We start from the raw sequence: 19,284 nt of genomic DNA, 5'->3' as shown, positions 1-19,284 counted from the left end.
ATAACAGGTATGCACCTCTTCCAACCAGTCAGCCGTGCCCTCTAGGATTCTATAAGCTGCAAGGGGCACATTTTCATCTCTCTTCTCCAATTGGATCTCAATATTTTTGTGGCTCCTGAAGGCAACTGAGTATGCTCAGGTAATATTGTGCAATTCTTCTGTCATTTTCTTTTTGTATTTTTGCATACCTTGGGTTCACCCAACCACACCAATACCTCTCAATTGTTTTTCCAATGGACTTTGTTTGGCTCTAGATCTGTTGGCACTCAACCATCTCAGCCCACTATTAGATTAAATGATGGGCAAGGCACAAAAAGCATAAACCAAAAACAGGACTGAAGAACTTGTGGCCCTCAAGATATTGCTGGACTAAAACTCCCACTAGGTGCTGCATGCATAGGAAATAGAAAGGATGGAAATTGTACATCCACAGGTTCTCCAAACATCACCTAGAAATTTTATATAAATGCTTAAAGTAAAGGTAAAGGGACCCCTGACCATTAGGTCCAGTCGTGACCGACTCTGCGGTTGCGCGCTCATCTCGCATTATTGGCCGAGGGAGCCGGCGTACAGCTTCCAGGTCATGTGGCCAGCATGACAAAGCTGCTTCTGGCGAACCAGAGCAGCACACGGAAACGCCGTTTACCTTCCCGCTGTAGCAGTCCCTATTTATCTACTTGCACTTTGTTGTGCTTTCGAACTGCTAGGTGGGCAGGAGCTGGGACCGAGCAACGGGAGCTCACCCCGTCGCAGGGATTCGAACCGCCGACCTTCTGATCAGCAAGCCCTAGGCTCTGTGGTTTAACCACAGCGCCACCTGCGTTAGTCTTTTACAAATAGCACTGGAAGCAAAATAGTTCTCTGCAGAGCTCCATAGCACAAGTGCCAACAGATTGAAGAGCATTCCCCCATGCTACTTTCTAGACCACGGGTAGGCAACCTAAGGCCCGTGGTCCAGAAGTGGCCCAATTGCCTTCGCAATCCAGCCCACAGACAGTCTGGGAATCAGTATTTTTTTACATGAGTAGAATGTGTGCTTTTATTTAAAATGCATCTCTGGGTTATTTGTGGGGCATAGGAATTCATTCATTTTTTTCCTCCAACATATAGTCCGGCCCACCACATGGTCTAAGGGACGGTGGACCGGCCCATGGATGAAAAAGACTCAACTACACAAATAGGAATTGAACCACTTTACCATGTCTCTTATACCCACCCTCCAGTCAATCAAGGACAATACAAGGTAATTGATATCTAAGGTCACTGAGAAATCTAGTAGGAGTAACCAGGTTGCACCCCTCCTGTTCTTCTCAATAAGGTCACCCAAGGCTGATTCAGTCCTGAAACCAGGCCTGGACTCTGACTGAAGTGGATCCAGATAATCCATACTATTCAGGATCAGTTGCAGTAGCGCCCTCCACAACCATATCCACCAGTGGATTATTCTTTAGTAGAAATAGCCACTGCATATTATTATTAATATACCCTCTCAATTTGAGTGACCCATTCACTATTTGACAACCAGAAGTTTACATGCTTCTGTAATTCCCTTAAAAATTCACCAATTTGCTTACAGGAGTGGATTATAAACCTGTTGGAATTCCTGCTTGTTTCAAGTCTCCTGCATTTTCTTTCGTTTCTAAGAATCACAAAATTGTAGTCGGCAGGGACCCCAAGAGTCATCTAGTCCAACCCTCTGCAATGCAGGAATCTTACCCAGTCATCACTGGGTGGGCTCAAACCACCAACCCTCTGGTTAACAACCAGACCCACTGACCCACTGTGTCACAGGTACTTCATTTAACACATTATTTTACTACAGTCATACCTCGGTTTAAGTACGCCTCAGTTTGAGTACTTTCAGTTTAAGTACTCCGCGGACCTGTCTGGAACAGATTAATCCACTTCCCATTACTTTCAATGGGAAAGTTCGCTTCAGGTTAAGTACGCTTCAGGTTAAGTATGGACTTCCAGAACCAATTACACTCATACTTCGGGTTATGTACGCTTCAGGTTGAGTACTCCGCGGACCCATCTGGAACGTATTAATCCACTTCCCATTACTTTCAATGGGAAAATTCGCTTCAGATTAAGTATGCTTCAGTTTAAGTACTCCATGGACTGTCTGGAACGGATTAATCCACTTTCCATTACTTTCAATGGGAAAGTTTGCTTCAGGTTAAGTAGTGTAGTTTCTTGTTTCAAATTTTCAGCAGGATTGTTACATGAAGCTGGAGTGGCAATCTGTCTAATGGTTGTGCTAAATCCACTCAGAGACTTCCTATTTACTCAGCACTTTTTTATGACTGTGCTTGGATGCTGTTTATTGCTTCTTCCCTGACTGTAAGTTTCCCTCAGTTGTCACAGATGGATTTTTATATTCCAGCCCACAAAGATCTTGGGCTTCTCCGGGCTGACTGTCAAGCTGAAAATGACTTCTTGGTCTTGCACCTGTTCACCAAGAACTGGTACAGTGTCATGTCATTATTCCTTCTGAAGTACCGCCAGTGCTTAAGCCTCTCTAACAGGTTGCCAGCTGGAAACAGTATACTCAAGTACAAGGGGCTAGCATTAGTGTACCTTATCTGACTCATCCAGTATGATATATTTTTTATTTAACTTTTAAAGGTTTCTGTTAGACCCTTTCTCCAATATAGTGCACAGAGCGACCTAGATAAATAAAATGTCATTTTAAAACCAACAAATACAATAACATTCTTTCTATATATATATATATATATATATCCTTCAGTAGCACCTTAAAGACCAACTAAGTTTTTATTTTGGTCTTAGTTGGTCTTTAAGGTGCTACTGAAGGAATTTTTTTATTTTGCTTCGACTCAGACCAACACGGCTACCTACCTGTAACAATAACATTCAATATTCAGCAGTGTTTATAACATATTCTAGAACCATACAGAGAGAGAAAAATCCTTTGGGATCCAAATGCCAAAATAAAAATGCATTCACTTTTCTTGAATTTTCAAATGCCAGGTGGGGGTGGAAGTGAGACCTGCAATTTGGAGCTTGCAGGTGGTAGCTCCGCATCATAAGGTTCCATGTTATCTTACAGACATATTCAGACAGCTGAATCCAGACATCTTACCAACAACTTTTATTGCTTGCTTGATACAGTAGCAAGTACGGCAGCTAAACAATGTGACTCCTGGTCCAGCTTCTACATCTCGTAATTCCTCTGCCCCTTTCACATCTGGGTTGTCTGCTTGCAGTTGTCTTCCACTAGTGCCGGGGTCCACAGACTTACCGGGCTTCGGGCCGGTGCCTGCCGCGCCGACTGCGCGGCGGGCCGGAGGGCTGGAGAGTGCGCACCCGTGCGCATGCGCACACGCCCGGGAAAAAATTGCCGAAAATCGCTTGTGCGCATGCGTATGGGCCTCCCCCGACCCGGAAGTGCACCGGAAATGACCGGTGCACACAAAGGATTTTCGGCGATTTTTCCCGATTTGTAAGATCGCCGCCGCGCCGCGCGCCATAAGACCGGGCGGCGGCAGCGGGCGGTGGGGGTCGTCGCAGGCCGGATTGGAAGGCCAATTGGGCCGCATCCGGCCCGGGGGCCATAGTCTGGGGACCCCTGCACTAGTGTATGAATAGCTAATGTGGTGCCCTCCATATGTTGTTGGTCTGTCATGTGTGTCAACTGGTCATGCTGGCTAGGGCTGATGGGAGATGGCATAATAATATAATGACCAATGTAAGCTCATCATCCATCACAATAAATGATTATACAGTGGTACCTTGGGTTAAGAACTTAAATTTGTTCTGGAGGTCCGTTCTTAACCTGAAACTGTTCTTAACCTGAAGTACCACTTTAGCTAACGGGGCCTCCCGCTGCTGCTGCGCCATCGCCGTGCGATTTCTGTTCTCATCCTGAAGCAAAGTTCTTAACCCGAGGTACTATTTCTGCGTTAGTGGAGTCTGTAACCTGAAGCATCTGTAACCCAAGGTACCACTGTACAGGGTAGTGGTGGTAAGTTAACTTTATTATCATGTTAACTTTATTATTATCTTGTCAACTTCTCTTGGCTGGTATTGGAAAACGAAGCTGTGCTAGATAAATCATAATATTGATTAACTGAAGAAGTGTGTATGCACACGAAAGCTCATACCAATGACAAACTTATTTGGTCTCTAAAGTGCTACTGGGAGGAATTTGTTTTGTTTTGTTTCATAATATTGATGATTTTGTGGAGATACTGAGCAATACGTTGCTGGCAACCAGATCTGGAGAACCTTGTTAACTATAGTACTTGGAAGATACATATATTAAAGGAGGAGCAAATGATGCTCAGTAGGCATTTAAGTTTTTCTTTTGCTATACAAAGTCAGAATTCACCCAGAGTTTGCATGAATATGGGATCTAAAGGAAATCTTATAGGAGGAAAACAATGTGTTCAGTCCCTGTGGACTACATATTTTTGCTTGGCTTACTAGTCAGCCATTATTTATGGGCGTCTTCCTTCCCATAGTTATATGATGCAGGGGGGCAGCAAGAGAAGCAAAGTATTTCCAATGCACTGATGTATGGAGAAGGTAAGAACCAGCAGAAATTTATCCTACTGTTTGGAAGAGTTTCTGTTGTTTCTCAAGACCTCCAATTTGCAGAACAAAAGGGAGCTCTGGAGAGGAAATTTGTGTGCTGTGTGACAGATTGCCAGGAGTAATTGCTTTTGTTGGGCTGATTAGTGCATTGTGGGTGCCTGTGCAAGTCTGAATTTTGGGGAGTGCTTGGGAGTGAAGAAGGAATTCACAGTGGTGGTTATTGGTTCTTCCTTTGCCAAACATAACCTTCAGTACAAATGAACTCCTTTGATTTTTGCTATTTTACTGTTAGTCTTTCGTCAAATTTTAACTATTACAGTAATACTTTTAATTTGAAATGATCTTCTTTCTATTTTTGCTGTTCTTTCTGTAAAATTATATAAATTTTATTTTTCAGTTTTTTGAAACGTTTTAGAAATACAAATCCAATATTTCCTCAAAAAATGTATATTTTGACTTCCCCTCACCCCTTTTGCTGTTTCATATATTTATATAGTTCATAACACTGCTTTGTTATCCTTTTATTCTAATTATTAATTAATCCCTAGTTTTCCTTTCACATTAATTATAATTGCTTGACTTTGAACTAATCCTGCTAAGGAACTTATATGTGTCCACAAATGCAAATAGTCTCAGTCTTCGATAAAGTTATTTTCCTCTTGGTTTCTTAATATAGTTGGAATAATTCCAACAAATATATATATATATATAGCCTTTACCAATTGTGCTTGCATATTTAGTAAATTCATAAAACAAAAGCGTGTCTAAGGTGTGCAGCTAATACTCTGATTTTCTGAACTTGGCACAGAATGCAAAGGTTCACCTTATTGGATGATATACTACATCCAAATAACTGATAGTTAAATAACTGATATTATTACTCTTTACTGAAAGTATTCTTATGACATACAACTTAAAGAGTTCCTAGATGTATGCTGGTATTATGAAGCTAAGAATTACAATTTTTTCTCTTCAGATGATAAACTCTGGAAGATATGTTTTTGCACACACCTCATTATATATTATATGTGAGCAGTACTGTGAGCACAGTATTGTGTTGAAGCACAAAACAGTAGCATTCATTACGTTTTGAATTTTAAGCCTTGATCATGCATAACCTGGTAATCATAGGTGACAAAGAACAGCATGCTGGTAACTTTGAGCGATCTGCTGGAAGAGGGATGGACTGCTCCATCTGTCCCCTGCACCCACCACAGAAACCAAGTGGGCTGCCCCCTTGGTTTCAGCAGGCTGCTGGAGAGGAGAATGACCTCTTCTTTCCTCCTCTGCCAGTCTCCAGCTAGTATTTGTTATTGTTGCTGCTGCCGCCGCTGTCGTCACTATTAACTAAAAACTTTTGTGGACCTACTGAGCAAGGCTGGAAAGGCATTAAAATGCAAATCTTAAATTCAACTTTATGTAAGGAAGGGTTGCTCTAAGTCAGTGGCAGTCAAGACAGTATCCTGAAGGTGCTGGACTCGCAAATCCCATCAACCTCAGTCAGCATTGTGTATATCTCTTTTAACCGAATGGGTAGCTTTTACTTAAAATTGCTTCAGGAAAGAAGTACAAAGTGGTTCTGTAGTATTTTCCTGCAATTCTAGCAGTACACAGTACAGCCAAGGTTTTGGGAAAGACTGTACTGCACAAAAGACAGCACATCTTCACAGAACTTGGAAGACAGGAAACCTCTATCACTATGCTCCAGTTAACACAGAGATGCATTAATTACACCCAAGAGGTAGCATCATGTACAGCTTTGTGAATTACTTGTGTCACTTTAGTTATTTGGTGCAGCAGTACATTGGCACACCTGCACTGATAACATCCTGTGACTGATCTTTCTTTCTCAGTTACTGTATAAAGTTCTAGACAAATGATGAAGAAATGGGAATAACTCTGCACAAACTCTGTCTCAAACAAATGTTAACTTTTATATTGATATAGATTTTTATTCAGTTCTTTAGTGAAGAGTGCTACAGAATCTTTGATTTTATGCTAAACTTCCTCTCACCTTATTTAAAAACATAGCATTGGGAAAAGATTTCAACCTTTATTTGTTGGCATCACAGTAAATGGGACTTAAATGTCTGCCACTCACAAATAAGTAAAGATGGCACTGTTGGCCATAATGAAAAATCCAATTAGAGCTGTATATTTTCTAGTTAATCAAAACCTTAAGCTTTTGACTTATTTAGAACTGTTTATCATCTTGATGGTAAACTTGGAACATATCAAATTTAGCTGTTCAACAGTGAAAACCTAAACAGAAGGAATATTTATATCATCTAAGATTTTTTTGGGGGGGGTTACCGTGTTTCCCCTTTTTAAAGACATTGTCTTATAACTTTTTTTCCTCAAAAAAAACACAGGGTGGCTTACTTTCGGTGGGATGTCTCTCTTTTTTTATTACCGGTACGGTTTTTACAGCTCAGGGCACTGCGGGACTCTCTTGAGTGTTCGGCGCTGCAGTAGCCACCGGTTCTGGGTGGCAGGGCGGCAGGCGTCCTTAGCTGGGCCAGGCGGAGGCCGCTGGTTCAGGTGCTCCGCCCACCGCTGCAGGGCGCTGCAAGCTCCTTGGCCGGACCAGGCAAGGAAGAAGCAGTGAGCCCAGCGGTGGCGGCAAGCACGGAAGCGGCAGGGACGGCGGTGGACGAGAAGGCGGAACGCAGGGATGCAGCCAGCAAGGCGGGCGCGCGATCAGCTGTTAAGCAGAGCTCTTGGAGCGCCGCTTCACAGCTGATCGCGATCCTGCAGTGCCAGTCGCCTGGAGTGACTCTGTGAGTGGAGGTGCCTGAGGGGGTTGGTTTCCGCGGCGCGGAAGTATGGCTTATTTTCGGGGTATGTCTTATATTTCTCATGTATTCCACTTCATTTCACACTGTGACCTGATTGGAGATATATGGGAAACTGTCCTTGGTAAAGCTATATCATCCTTAATCAGGAAAAACTGTACCTGTGACCATGAATTTAAGCAACAGTTTCTTACATCAATGCTGTCTCTGCAATATTTAAGTTCAACGAACAGGTTTTCCTGATAGCTGCCCTACAATTTTGTAACTTATTTTCTATAAGGTTTGTCGAAACCAATATTGACTTTCAAAAGCAAATTGCTACTATGGAATATACGTCCAATTTAATTGTATGCATAGCAGAGACTTGACTTGAAAATCTATGCTTGTGGCTCTCAAGAAATATGCATATGCTGATAGAAGATCTTATTTAGCTTGGGGGAAATTAAGCTGATACTTATTATCATGGTTTCTATAGCCAATTTGTTGCAGCCAATTTGCACAGCTTCCCCTTGCAATCTCGTCCTTACAACTAATGGACAGCAAGCAAATTTATGATCTCAGCTGATAAAAAAATAGTGTGCAGAACACATGGCTTCCTGCTGCACTAGAACTTAAGACACTGAGAGGCAAAAGATAGAAATACTGATCCAACAGAGTGGAGCAGCTAAGGCTGAACATGCAGAACTATTTGAAAGCAGCCAAAATCCTGTGTGGTGGGCCACGGGTGGCACTGTGGTCTAAACCACTGAGCCTAGGGCTTGCCAATCGGTTCAAATGCCCGCGACGGGGTGATCTCCCGTTGCTTGGTCCCATCCCAGCTCCTGCCAACCTAGCAGTTTGAAAGCACGTCAAAGTGCAATTAGATAAATAGGTACCGCTCCAGCAGTTTCCGTGTGCTGCTCTGGTTTTGCCAAAAGCAGCTTAGTCATGCTGGCCACATGACCCAGAAAAACTGTCTGCGGACAAACCTTGGCTCCCTCGGCCAGTAAAGCGAGATGAGCGCAACACCCCCAGTTGATCGCAATTGGACTTAACTGTCAGGGGTCATTTACCTTTTAAAATCCTGCTAAACTGCTATTTGGGGGGGGGGAGTGAGCAAGCACTGTATCCTGCACCCCACTCATTTTCCTTACAGGTGATCTGCAGAATTTTAACCTTCCTAGATGGGCTCCTTGTGCTCAGTTCTGATTGTTGGATCATCTAAAGGAAGGTGTGTATGGTTGTTGTTTCTGTCTATGATTCCACATTCAGCTAAGTACAGTGGTGCCTCGCAAGACGAAATTAATTCGTGCCGCTAGTCGCTTTGTCTAGCGATAATTTCGTCTTGCAAAGCACGGGTTGCCGCAGCAAAAAAAAAAAAACCGCTAAAAAACTTTGTCTTGAGAAGCGCAGCCATTGAAAACTTTGTCTTGCAAGTCACCAAAAACATCACAAGACGCTTTCGTCTAGTGAGTTTTCCGTTACGCGAGGCATTCGTCTTGCGAGGTACCACTGTAAATGGTTATGGAAGCCTACTTTTACCATAGTGCCCCTAGCTAGGCTGAGGTAGCTGAGGTGATGGTGTTGTTAGTTTTGGAAAGAAGACAGAGCACCAGAGTATGCTGCTTATAGAAATGTTTAGCTAGATGTATGTCAATATTTTAGTGAATTTAATTTAGTTGCCTCCAATGTGCATCATGCCTTTCCTCTAAGGCACGGGTGTCAAACACAAGGCCCGGGGGCCAAATCTGGCCCACCAGACCTCGTCATGTGGCCCGCCGAGCGCCCCAGCCAGCGGGACCCAGCAGCGGGACCTTGCTGCTGAAGCACCGCGCCGACAAACAGCTGGGGCCAGAGGGGGTAGAAAGGCGGCCAGAGCAGCGCTGCGTGGAGCGCCCCGAGCCACAGCAGGAGGAGGAGGAGACAGCTTGCCGGGTCAGTGCCCGGCAGCGCCGCACGGAGAGTCCCGAGCCTCTGCGATGCAGCAGTGCTCTGTAGCACTTTGAATCCTCCTCCTCCTGCCACGGCTCGGCGCCTGGAAACGGCTGCTGCTGCTGAAACACAGACAAAGCACCCAGCAGTGCCGTGTGGAGGAGGAGGATTCAAAGTGCTACAGAGCACTGCTGCGTCCCAGAGGCTCGGGACTCTCCGCACGGCGCTGTCGGGCACCGACCCGGCAAGCCGCCGCCTCTGCCTCCTCTTGCCTCACCTCCTCCTCCTCCTGCCGCGGCTCAGCCTCATAAACATGAGCTCAGCAGCGGTTCAGCCTCACGGACATGCAACTCTGAGGCTTTACGCACTTCTAAAACGGACCCCCGCTGCCTCACGCTGCACGGGAAATGCTTTTTGCCCCTGGGTCCCTTCGCACTCTTTTCTGGCGCTGAATCAAGGCGGCGACCCCCCCTTCCCTTTCTTTCTTCCTCTCTCTTGTTCTTATTCTTTCTTTCCCTCTCCTTCCTTCCTTCTTTATCTCTGTCTTCTCTCCGTCTTTCTTTTTCTTTCCTTCTTTATTCCTTCTTTCCTACTCTTCTTTCTCTCACCTCTTTCCTTCCTCTCTCCCTCCTGCTCAATCTTTTCTTTTTCTTTCTTTCTTTCTTTCTTCCTTCCTTCCTTTCTTCCTTCCGTCCTTCCCATCTTCCTCTCCCTCATTCTTATTCTTTCTTTCCCTCTACTTCCTTCCTTCTTTCTCCCTTTCCATCTTCTCTCCCTCTTTCTTTTTCTTTCCTTCTTTATTCCCTTCCTTATTTCCTACTTTCTTTCTCTCCCCTCTTTCCTTCCTTCCTCTCTTCCTCCCACTCCCTCTTTTCTTCCTTCCTCCCTCCCTCCCCTCCCCTCCCTCTCCTCAGAAACATAGGATGCTGCTTTATACTTCTGGCCGTTAAACCCTGGAACCAGGAGAGCAGCTCCAGTGAGTCAACCTCAGCCAGTCCCTTTGGTGAAGGGTGGTGGCTCACTGGCAGAACATCTGTCCTGCATGCAGAAGGACCCCAGCATCTCCAGGTACTAGTAGCTCTGCAAAGGTCCTGCATGAAACCCTAGCGAGCCTCCACCACCCAGTGCAGTTACCAAAAATCATTTTTCAATAAATTGTACAATAATTGTACATTTGAATATCTACTTGCCATTATTCTGACTATGTTTCTGCTTTCAGAGCTAGTTATTACTTACATTATTACAAAAAACTGTAATAATTGAATGCAATGACAATAATTTATGATAATAAAGAGTGGACACATAGTCCTACAGATACAACCGGCCCTTTGAGGGTGACCAAACTGGTGATGCGGCCCCCGATGAATTTGAGTTTGACACCCCTGCTCTAAGGAGATCAGGGTAACTTCCATAGTTTGCCCCTTCCCCCTTTGTTCGTTCACAGTAAGCGATATGTATAAGCTATGGCTTAATGTCATGTGTGAACCAGGCTAAAGTGCATGAACATCTGGAGGGCAAAAGCTTGTCTACTCTTGCCCTTAAACACAGTTTAAGAAAACTACCTGAAAATGGCTTAATGCATTTGCTGTGCTTTGCTTTACTATGCAATAGTTTACCCTAAACTGGGATGGGTAACATTTTTGTAGAAAGAGGAACACAATTATATAACCAAAACAGCTAAAAGTATTGAAAACACCCCTAAAAATGGGGTGGAAGAGAACACACTTCACATATACAATCTCACCATCCACCCAAACTAACTCAAATACAGAACTGCTCATTTATTCCCTTTTTTTTCTTCCCATTATTTCTCTTCCTATCATTGCTGTGCCCTGAGAGATAACACATTATTTCTCTAACAGCATGTTGCTGTTATGCTGCTTCTTTCCCCATTTTTATGTCTCCTCAGTATATATTGTGCTTGGTTGCATTCACTGACTATTTGGATAGTGCAAATAGTCAGTGCAGAATTATTGGTTCTTGGGGCAAGATGGGCAGAAATAAGCCTCCTCTTTGATAGTTGCAACGCTTATAGGGGCTATAGAGCAACAAGCACTCAATAAGCAAATGAGAAAGGAATTAGAACACTACCACTTAGCTTGAAATAATTTTAAAGCAATCATTTCTCATGGTAATATTGGTCCATAAGTGGTGTAAAAGTGGTTGTGATAAGTCTGCCTTGGCTGATGAGGTGTCATAAATACACCAACGATATATAGATTATTTCTTCATAGCACCTGAAATCAGGAGTGGCTGTGCAACCCCTGGATTAGTGCCTGAATGTAGTGGTTGACTGCATGGTGGCTAATAAACTGACTCTGAAATATGTATTTTTTGAAATCCTTCCCTGGACTCATAAGATCTGCTGGGATCAGTAATAGCCCACTACCTTGGGAGGATCAAGACAAGACAGAAACATGTGGCTAGTTTGCCATAGCTGTTTGTTTAAAAATAAACAATTTATACAGTATTGTCATATATAACAGCATTGTTTTGAGACACATAATATCACAGTTCCAGAAACACAGCTTCAGCTAAGCATATTATCTGAGGAAGGCATTTCTATACAATCTGTGTGTGCCCTAAGATGGTGCTCACCATCAAAAACTGCTTGAACAAGAAACTGACTTTATTTTTTATAGATGAATGCAACTGCCCATGTGTTCAAAACAAAACAAACAGACTCACAACCATGCGAGTAATCACTTCAACTTTCCATAACCTGGAATGGCACTCTACAATATTACCAACCTTCAACCATTCTACTCTATCAGGAATGACCACTGGCTGAATCAGCAACTCCTCCCCATTCCCGCTTGCAAACACAACTAATATGAAAAGCCAGTACAGTACTGGGTAGTAATTAAGAGTGCTGGTCTTAGACCAGGGAGACCTGGTTCAAACACCTATCCACATTACTTTGGGCTATTCACTAATGTCTCGAAAACTCACATTGTCAAGTCAACCATCAAACACATGAAAAATACATTTCCCTTCACACACATTCAACACATGGTAAATATGTGATCTGGCAACAAATGTATAGGGTGTATTTTCCTGAAAATTCAGCAGAATTGCATAGGAATTGAGGCTATCAGACATTATCTTCCATCAGGGCAACTATATATATTATGAGAAACAAAAGGACAGTAATTTACTGAGTGAGCACCAACTGTTATGAAGTTCATAGTCAGAAACGTTTGACAAATTTGAGCATAAATTTGACATCATCTGCCTCCAGGGAAAAAGGGAGGGGGGAACTGGCAGAAGAATGTGGTATCAGGGAAGTGGTGGTCTTGAGCAAAGCAATCCTAAGCAAGAAGACCATCATTTTATTTGAATGTTCCCTTTCCATAGATAAAACTACAGTATGCTGAAGTGCCTAACAATAGAAAAAGAATTTCAAAATTACGAGACATAACAACAATAGTCAGAAATAAAGCATATCAAAAAGTACATAACCAAATTGAACAAATTCCACATAAATAATGAGATTTTAAAATAATTATGTTGTTTAGTCGTTTCCGACTAAACCAGTGTTTTTCAACCTTTTTTGGGCAAAGGCACACTTGTTTCATGAAAAAAATCACGAGGCACACCACCATTAGAAAATGTTAAAAAAATTAACTCTGTGCCTATATTGACTATATATAAAGTATATATATAGTATATATATCCAGTTCTTTCCTTGTCAAAAACTTGTCCATCACTGCAAGTGCGGTAGAGCTTTAAGGGCGGTAGAGCTTTAAGATCTTGGCGGTTGTGAAGCTGCGCAGCCCCGCCAGTTATCGTGCGCCTAGTGACAAATGTATTTTAATTAAATTTATTTTTTATTGAATTTATATGCCGCCTTCCCACGGCACACCAGGCAACATCTCGCGGCACACTAGTGTGCCGCGGAACAGTGGTTGAAAAACACTGGACTAAACGACTATGACCCCATGGACCATAGCACGCCAGGCACTCCTGTCTTCCACTGCCTCCCGCAGTTTGGTCAAACTCATGTTCATAGCTTCGAGAACACTGTCCAACCATCTCGTTTTTATACCAAAAAATTATATCAACAGCAACAAAATCCCACAAGCAATACCCCAACACAATAGTCTGCTCAGCCACCTCAGCTTTTGCAGCTAGAGTCCATCAGGGCACTGCCCACCCAGGCAAAGTAGGAAAGGGTTATAAAGACAGGGAGCAGGTCTTCCAGGACTCACAGCCAAGATGATTATATGGCAATGTAAGCTTGGTGGTGCATCTTACACCTGCTAGTGAAATCAGCTAGGATCAGCATTACTTTGCTTTAAAATCCTCTCTCCACTCCAGCATACCCATTTCCCATTCTTGACACACACCCTTTTGCCCTCTACACCAGTGTAACTTCTATCGCCTTAATTTATGCCAAGAGAGCTTTGGCTGCTATACGTTACTTACAGGTGAAACTCGGAAAATTAGAATATCGTCAAAAAGTGCATTTATTTCAGTAATGCAACTCAAAAAGTGAAACAAATATATGAGATAGATGCATGACATGCAAAGCAACATATGTCAAGCCTTATTTGTTGTAATGTAATTATTTGTTGTTAGGTGGGTCAATTATAAATGGAATGTAATTAATGAAATGTAATAGTGATGTTTATTTTTGTATTATTGTAACTATTTGTTTTATTACTGTGGAATTTCTAAAAGAAAGCATTTGTAAAAATTAAAAGAAAAAAATAGTAAGTTGCATTACTGAAATAAATGCACTTTTCGACGATATTCTAATTTTTCAAGTTTCCCCTGTATACCAATTCAAGGCCAGTTCAGTGCATTGGACTATACGATACACCCTAACCTTTCCCACTCAGCATAGCACTGTTCTGAATTGCACTGTGAATTCTGATTATAATTTGTTTGATGTTAAAGAATATGAGAAAAAATAATAAAAATTTATTTGAAAGGAATTGCACTGTGAATTCTGCTCCTGGGGTTCACCAGAGCAAATATCTTTCTCAGGAATGTATATATTTGCCTATCGAAGTTCTAAAGCAAGAGCCATGGAAACTAGAAAAAACTAGCAAGAAATTGTTCTTCCACAACCCCCAAACCCTGAAAAATGCCACTGGTTTGATCAACCTATAGGCACCCTAGTTTTGTCTCACAAAATTCAAAAGAGTAGCCACATTAGTCTGTTCCACTAGGAGCAACTAAGAATATAGTGGCACTCTACAGACTAACCCATTTATTGTGGCATAAGCTTTTGTGGACTTTGCCACTTTGCCATCTCACTTTGCCAGATCTCTTATACAGTAAAGGCAAGCTCTGGTTCAGAAAAGCTAATGCCACAATAAGGTACCAACCAGACTCTTAGTTGTTTTTACTCACAAAATAGCAACTAAATACTAAGCACTCCAGATTACAGAGCTGTTAATAACTTTTCAGCATTTTGTACAAACATATTTGACACCACAGTTCGGACAAAGTGTTACCTAATGTCAAAAATGGCCCTAGTTTGAGGTGGTAAGGGAGCAGTCATAAAATAGGCTAGTGACACATGTAGATCATATCCAACTGAATGTGAATTGCAAGAGGAGCAGCAAGTTATGATTATAAGTTGTTCTGAACTATTTTAATATTGTGTTTCAATTGTTGTAGCCCACTTTGGAACCCTAGGGTGAAGGGCAGGATTAAGACAAGGAAATAAGAAAGGAATGGTGTTGGAAGAGAGAGCCAAAGAAGAGAAAATGAAAGGAATACAGTATAATCTTAAAAGTGGGTCACCTTTTGAGGTTGGGCTAAGACAGGCTCTAGGTTATGAAACCATGAAACATTATTAATCTATGGAAGTAAAAATACTGACCATCACTTCCCAGCTTGCTGAGAAACTTTTGGCTGTTTATAAACAATGCACTACGGAGCGTCGTGTCCTTTTATTCCAAAATATCATACCCTATGTCGAAGAGACACCACGTGGAAACTATTATATCTCCACAGCAAAACACCCCAAATCTATAAGCACGGCACACTACTGAGAGCAATCTTAACTTACAAAGCAAGCTTCTGTTGTGTCCTTAAGAGAGGCATAAGCTTTGGCTGAAATTCAGGACAGATGCTGTATCTGCAAGACTCCAGGTGATGTTTCTGATGGCAGCCCCAAGGTGTGGATTGAAATATCTCTCTCTACAGCGCACTTTCAGGGAGTAGGCCATAAATCATGCACTACTTTGTCCACAAACTCAAATGATTTGCATTCAGAAACACACGCGTGTTCAGATGTTTAGAAATCCAGCCCTTTCCTCAAGTGCACTTAAACCCACTTGCCAAGAATAGAAGATTCGGTGTCTTCTAGGGAGGCTGACGAAAGCGAGAATGCAGGGTGGGCGGGGGTGATTTCTGCGAGCATCAGAGCACAAGTCGGCTGCGGAGTAGGCCCCATCAACCAGGACTGTGTGACGCACTTCGGTAACCCGACTCCCCGCCCTCCCCCATGATGCTGATAAAAAAAAAAGAAAACTACCCTCCTTCCCCTAAGAGGAGGACGACGACAACAACAGATAATTTTGTTCGGCATGTTTCCTTCTCTTAACCCGTAGGCGTTGAGAGAACGGAGCTAAGCCGGCATCTCCATGGGGAAAGGGGACAGGACGAGCCGAGCCGAGCCGAGCCTCGGCTAGAATGAAACAAACATGGGGTGTGGCAGCCAAAAGCGCCTCCTCCCTCACCGCAGGAAGGGAACTACGTACCGAATAAGGGCTACAAGCCACGGTGTGGAACGCCTCGAGGGCAGCAGCGCCCGGGGAGACCCACAGTTGCTTAGGTCGACTGGCAAGTTGATCAATACCCTGCCCCATATATACATACTTGTGCTGAAACTGGACACAAAGAGGTTCAAAACAGAGCTTAGCAAATCTACAGAAAATGGAAAAAGCAGGCGGTAAAACTAACACATTTCAAAATCCAAGGGCAGCAAGTTCACGCTAGACACCGCACACCACCAAAAATCGGGAGTGGGAAGAATCTCACAAGGTTTCATCCACTTTGGGTCATTTCGCCGCCGCCCTATTTTCTGGGACACACACACACATACAAAAATGCCAGGAAGGGGACGTTTACGTCTAAGAAAATGGGACCAGTTCATACCTGGAGAGTAATCAGCTCAGTTTCTAAGAGTGTGGAGACGAGAGGAAAAGAGCGACAAGAGAGTATGTATCTAAAACAAAAGTGGCGCCAAAAACAAAACAAAAAAACCCAAAGCTATTAAACAGCCTCCTTCCGCCTCTTCCTCTCCTCCCACCCGGCAGCGGCCCAGCGGGGTTTCCAGCAGCACAAGCACACCAAAAAGTCACTTTGAACAGGGGTTTGGTTCCCCCACCATCACCACTAACAGTTCAAAGCGGCCACCATAAAACATAAAAGGCCGGAGGAGGGATGGGAAACATGTCTAAGGTTACAATCCTTGAGGTTTTTACTTGTGAGTAAAGGCTCTCTGAACACAGTACAATTTCCTTCTATGTAAACATGTTCAGGACATCGGGCAGTACATTCCTCACACTTTCAAAATGCGTGGAGATGAAGTGGGCAAGAAGCAAATCCCACGTTTTCCCAACAACTCACTTAAAAATCATTATCGATGTGGAAAAACAACTCGCGCAAAAGTTCCTCCCCGAACAGAGAGAAAGACAGGAGTGTTCACTCCTCCCAGTGCATCCATTTCCCATGATATACTGTCCCTTTGCCAAAGTCACAGGAGGACAAGAAAAGTTGAGGGTTTTCCGTCCAGCTCGAGGCATAGGCCCGCTCGAAAGTTTTTAATTCCCCAATATGCAAAAAAGGGAAATGTCATTTTCCTTCTCATCGCTTTGAAGTGGAGGGGGGGAACGGGGGTGAGAGAAGGATCGGAAGGCAGAAAAACCACTAAGCCTTCCTGATTTCTCTGCCACCAAGCGTGTCTTACAAGCGCCCCCGTAGCTTCCTCCCACGGAGAACCGAGAAGTCCGATTCGCCTTCTCCCAGCTTGGGGAGTTGAGAGAATCATTATTATTTTTACGATGTGTATACCGCCCTTCATGTACAGATCTCAGGGCGGTTCACAACGTTAAGAGGTTAGGCATTCGTGCTGCCGTTGTTGCTGGTGGTGGTGGTAGTGTGTGTGTGTGTTTTTTTAAAAAAAAAACACCAACATATCCAACGAAGTGCCCTTTTCTAACACACACACACACTGCACACCCATTTCCATCCCCCCCCCAAAATAATCTGCTGGAAATCCTCCATCTTGCCAGCCGTAGCTCTTAATAGTAGACAACACAGGCTTGCATCTTATCCTCCTTACCTACCCTGGCAGCCTCCCCACCCCAAACAATTACCCCTGGATCGTTGTTTGGGGGGGGGGGGGCAGAGAGGAACGGATAGGGGCGAGTCTCCATTTTTTGTGCCCGAAGGAGGCGGGCTAGGCCTTTTTCCTCTCCGGTTGAAAGGTTGATTGGAGAGAGGGGAATGGATGCAGAGAAAGAGGGGAAAAAATAGCAATTTAAAGCTGGAGCGATTTTTTTTCCTTGAGGGGGTTATTTCCGTCTTCAGGTTCGCTCCCTCCCGCCGCCGCGTCCGCCAAGGGAGCGCCGGGAAAGGGGGCGAGCGAATGAGGGGAGGCGGGAGGGCAGGCAGCGTCTGTGGGGCTCCTTCGCCTTCTTCCCCCACCATCTCCTCCTCCCTCTCCCTCCTCGCTCGCTCGGCCCCGCGTCCTCCATCTTGCCTGCGCTTGTGAGTTTCCCCTCAGACTCGAGCTGTTCCGAGGCCTGCCCTACATTCCATATTCAAAGAAAGATGGATAGGGACACCGATATTTCCAGATATCTATCTATATGTATTACACAACGCCGCCGTTGTTGTTGTTGCCGTTGGCTGCTTCCCTTTCTCTCCCCCCCCCACCGCCCGCTGCCTCCTTCTCCGTACGCCCCCTCCGCCGCCGCTCAAAAAAATAATGTTTTTTTTAAAAAAAACATAAAAGATTTTTAAAACCCGCAAACAGGCGCGCGCGCCCTCCCCTCGCGGCGATTTGATTTCAAACAAACAACTTCCCCCCCTCGGAATTTTTCCTCCTCAGAAAAATAAACTTCCAGAAGCTTCTACGCCACGGTCGAACTTACCTCACCCGGCAGGCCTCGCTGGATTGGCGGTGACGGGGTTCCTCGGGCCCTGTGCGCCTTTCCTCCCCGTCCTCTCTCTCTCTCTCCTCTTCCAAGTAATTATTGCTGTTCGCTTCTCTCCTCTCTTCTTTCCCTCTCTTGCTCTCACTTCCAAGGCCAAACAACTCGGGTCAGGTCGACCCCTTACCTTCAAGGCCCCCTCAGCGGGGGAGGGGGGTGGAAAGTGGGGCCTAGTAGGAAGGCCGAGAAGGGGGGGCCCTCGAGCGGGGCGTTGTGGGAGGGGGGGTTGAAGGGAGCGAAACGGGCGGATTATTTAATTTGGCGGTGGCGGCGGCGCTGGGGATTGTTTGGGGTGTTCGCAGCTCGGCGGCAGGAGAGCGAATGGAGAGCGCAGGCGCCACCTGGCGGCCACCGAGCACGCTCTCCGCTGCTGGGCCTAGAGCGGCATCTGCCGGGAGGACTCGGGAATGCAAGGGAGGGGGTGGGGGGTAAAGGATGGCATATAAGACACATTCTGGGTAAACAAGGTGCTGCGCGTGCGCGGCTCGTGCAGCCCTCTTTCTCCGACCCCCTCCCCACGCACCCCCCTCCTCTCGCTTTCCAGTTCTCTCCGCCTCCGCTTCGCTACGTCATCACTGCCATCGACCACGCCCCTGGCTGTTCCCCTGCGAGCGCGGGGGAGGCTCGAGTCCGCACGTATCGCCCAGAAGAGGCGGAGGGATGGTGATGATAATGAGCAAGGCGCGCCCAGGGATCCCGTGCAATACCCCGCCCCTCTCCACCCCACCCTGGGCAAAACAATCCGGAGGGAAGAGGAAGGAGAAGGAAGGTTGCCCCACCCCCAGCTCCGCGACAATCCCATGGTGCAAATAACCTGGGGTTTGCTTCTGAGTGCACGT

The 19,284-nt window shown here is 44.7% G+C and overlaps 1 protein-coding gene across 4 annotated transcripts in view; it reads right to left on the bottom strand.

Annotated features, from left to right (window-relative positions):
* The window catches only part of STAG2 (STAG2 cohesin complex component), a 69,783-nt gene extending 50,975 nt beyond the window's left edge, over positions 1 to 18,808 (bottom strand). The window contains exon 1 of one of the 4 annotated variants that reach the window (XM_035112443.3): positions 18,386 to 18,808. The gene's annotated coding sequence lies outside the window, so the exon portion shown is untranslated. Of the gene's footprint in view, positions 1 to 15,291; positions 15,690 to 16,382; positions 16,506 to 18,385 lie in introns of those variants that run through there. The other 3 variants (XM_088664499.1, XM_035112445.3, XM_035112444.3) reach the window with 3 other exon arrangements.
* Between the last annotated feature and the right edge of the window lie 476 nt (positions 18,809 to 19,284).

This window comes from Zootoca vivipara, chromosome Z2, assembly GCF_965207765.1.
Source record: "Zootoca vivipara chromosome Z2, rZooViv2.hap1.1, whole genome shotgun sequence".
NCBI lineage: Eukaryota > Metazoa > Chordata > Lepidosauria > Squamata > Lacertidae > Zootoca > Zootoca vivipara.
This window is presented reverse-complemented; position numbering and strand designations above follow the sequence as displayed.